This window comes from Vicia villosa, linkage group LG3 (assembly GCF_029867415.1).
Source record: "Vicia villosa cultivar HV-30 ecotype Madison, WI linkage group LG3, Vvil1.0, whole genome shotgun sequence".
NCBI classification, from domain to species: domain Eukaryota; kingdom Viridiplantae; phylum Streptophyta; class Magnoliopsida; order Fabales; family Fabaceae; genus Vicia; species Vicia villosa.
This window is the reverse complement of record NC_081182.1, coordinates 42,020,366-42,023,382: the sequence shown is the minus strand read 5'-3', so window position 1 is coordinate 42,023,382 and position 3,017 is coordinate 42,020,366.

Below are 3,017 nucleotides of genomic sequence, written 5' to 3'. Positions count from 1 at the left end.
AAATTACAAGATCAGAAGAAAATTGATCACTAAGATTTGTAGTAAGCCTTTCATACCAACTATTGAAATAAAATAACGAACTTAGTGGTTTGCACATATTTAACTGATTTTGTTCGTGAGCCAAATTCAACAATTAAATTGTCGAATTGAGTTTCAAACAATATTTAGTGATTTGCACATATTTAACTGATTTTGTTCGTGAGCCAAATTCAACAATTAAATTGTCGAATTGAGTTTCAAACAATATTCAAGTTAGTTTGATTCATTGTCTACCCTAATTCTAACCAACTTTTTTAATTCACATAATTTATTCTATGAAGTTGTATATTTAAGAACGTAGGTTAGATTTTGGCAACTATGTTGCATAATTTAGGGTTGCATGTTTTGTTTTTAATTGGTTCAATTATTTGGTTGTTTTCAAATGGGCTTTCAAACTAAGAATAATAATTGTAATTGATCATAGAAACCGAGTAAGAGAACAAGAAAGAAGTGAAAAGAGAGGAAACAATGAACTCTAAGTTCTAATTAAGTTCTCTAGAGGAGGAGATAGAGGGTTTTGAAGAAAGAAAATATAAATAAATCTTTAATATTTTTTTAAAGAAATTTTTTATATAAAATAATAAATAAATGTTTATCATTGACTTATTTTTTATTTTTAAAATACTATAGCAACATATATTATATTTGAATATTTTATCAAAATCCTTTAAACCTCTCCTGCGATAAAAGATTTTAATTCCCTGACTATAGAGATTATGTATTATGAATAATAATAAATCTCTCTCTACCTAAATTCTTCCATTATTTTAACTCACTTCTTACCTTTTTTAAAAAAATTTCTCCTCTCTTCCCCTTCAAATTTCCAAACAAAATCTAACTATTTTAACTTTATAATATTACAAAAGTTAATTACAACAGTTCAGGGTTGAGTACTTATAACTCAGCGTGATTATGTTGACTCGACACAGTCTAACAAGCTAGTTAGACCTTAAACTAATATTAATTTTTCCTATTACTCTATTAATTTCCCTCAAAAGGCATTGTCGTCTTTATGCAAAAGATGACTTGTCTAGAACCTGTAACTTGTCCCTGAGCAGGAGAAACCTGAGAGGAGACATGGACTTTGTAAGAGAAACTTTATCAGGGCCGGCCCAATAAATTAGGAGGCCTAAAACAAAATTTAAAGATAAAATTTTTTAAAATTAAAAATCTAATTTATTAATAAAATTTATATTAATTTTTATAAAAAAAAACAAACCATCAATAAATTTCTTATAATTAATTTTTTTTCAATTAAATTTATAAATAATATATAATTAGTTAATAATCTTTAAAATATATTAATTTCATTAATTTAATCTTTAATTAAAATTTATAATTTTCATGTTATTTTTTATCATCTTAATAGTATGAATTAAATTTACTAATTTTATGTATTTCTTGAGCTATATAATAAAAATAAGTAATTATTATATTTATATAATTTAAGAATTATCTTAAAAGCGAGTAGTCTCTTAGAAACTTAATTTAAAATTACACATTAAAAATGTTTATTTTTATTCATATATAAACAATAATGACAATTTTTATCAGTGTTTTAAAAACCGGACCGGACCGGCCGGTCGGACCGGTCGAACCGGGAACCGGCCAGGTAACCGGTGAAAACCGGGAAAACCGGAAAACCGGCGGTTTAATTGCTTTTTTTTGTTTTTTTTTTTTTAACTTTTTTTTGTAATTTTTTTTTAAACTTTTTTTTAACATTTCTTTTAAACTTTTTTTTAAAATTTTTTTTTTAATATATTTAGTAGTGTATTACTTAAATAGCATTCTCACATAGTTTTTTCGTTAGTGACAAATTAAAAACTTTATTATCTATTTGTTATCTTTGCTAATAAATTTTCTTAAATAGCATAAACATATTGAATTTTATTTGATTTTCTTTTTAGGAGGATCCTATTTTGAATTAAATTTGATACACATTGGAGTTATTTTGTTATAAACTATTCAATTAAATTATGTTGTAATTAAACTTTGTTTGCAATTATACTTTGTAATCTTTTACTATTTTGTTATGTGTGGTACCTTTGTTTAAAATTTGAATTTAAGTTATGAAATTGTGAATTTATGATATGATATTTTTTAAAAAATTAAAAGCTAGTTATATTTTTTTAGAGACTGAATCATCCGGTTCGACCGGTTTTATACCTATATAATAACAGGTCTATACAACCGAGTTATCCGGTTTAATCCGGTTTGGTCGTGCGGTTCGACCAGTGACCCAGTGGTTCGACCGATAAACCAGTGACCCAATACCCTCATCGGTTCGATGACCGGTCCGGTTTTTAAAACACTGATTTTTATGACATAATTTTCTCCAATAAAAAATAAAAACATATCAATGCATTATTAACTTTTTTTTATCAAAAAATATTTATGAAATTTAAAACAAATAAGTAACTTTACCATAAATATAATGATTAATGACCATGTCATTGAATGAAAACAGATTTGTTAAACCATATTAATAATTAAAAATATTGATAAAATCATGGGAAAATTTAATAGAAAAAAGTAAATAAATACAGCAGGGAGAATCGAACTGCATACATGCAGATTAGAAAAACTTCACACGCTGAGATATCATACAACAGACTAACAGACATCAAATGATCTTTTTGTGTAAAAAAATTTTTCCTGGTTATTTGGAGGCCTTGTATGTGGGCCAAAAAAGTGAGGCCCAAGGCAATGGCCTTGCCCTTGGGCCGGGCCTGAACTTTATATTGGTTAGTAGCAAGATTGTGCTGAAGAATGGGGCTTTTGTTGAGAACTTTCTCTTAGAGAAAGAAGATACCAAGCTCTATTTGTTTGGTTTTAGTATGTAGTACGAGATTGTGAAAGAATGCAATTGTGCTTAGATTATCAAAAAAAAATTGTTGTGAAAGGAACTTTGAAGAGATTGATTTTTGTAAAGAGATTAAATCCATAAAACTTCAAAAGTTGTATTATCTAGACTTTTG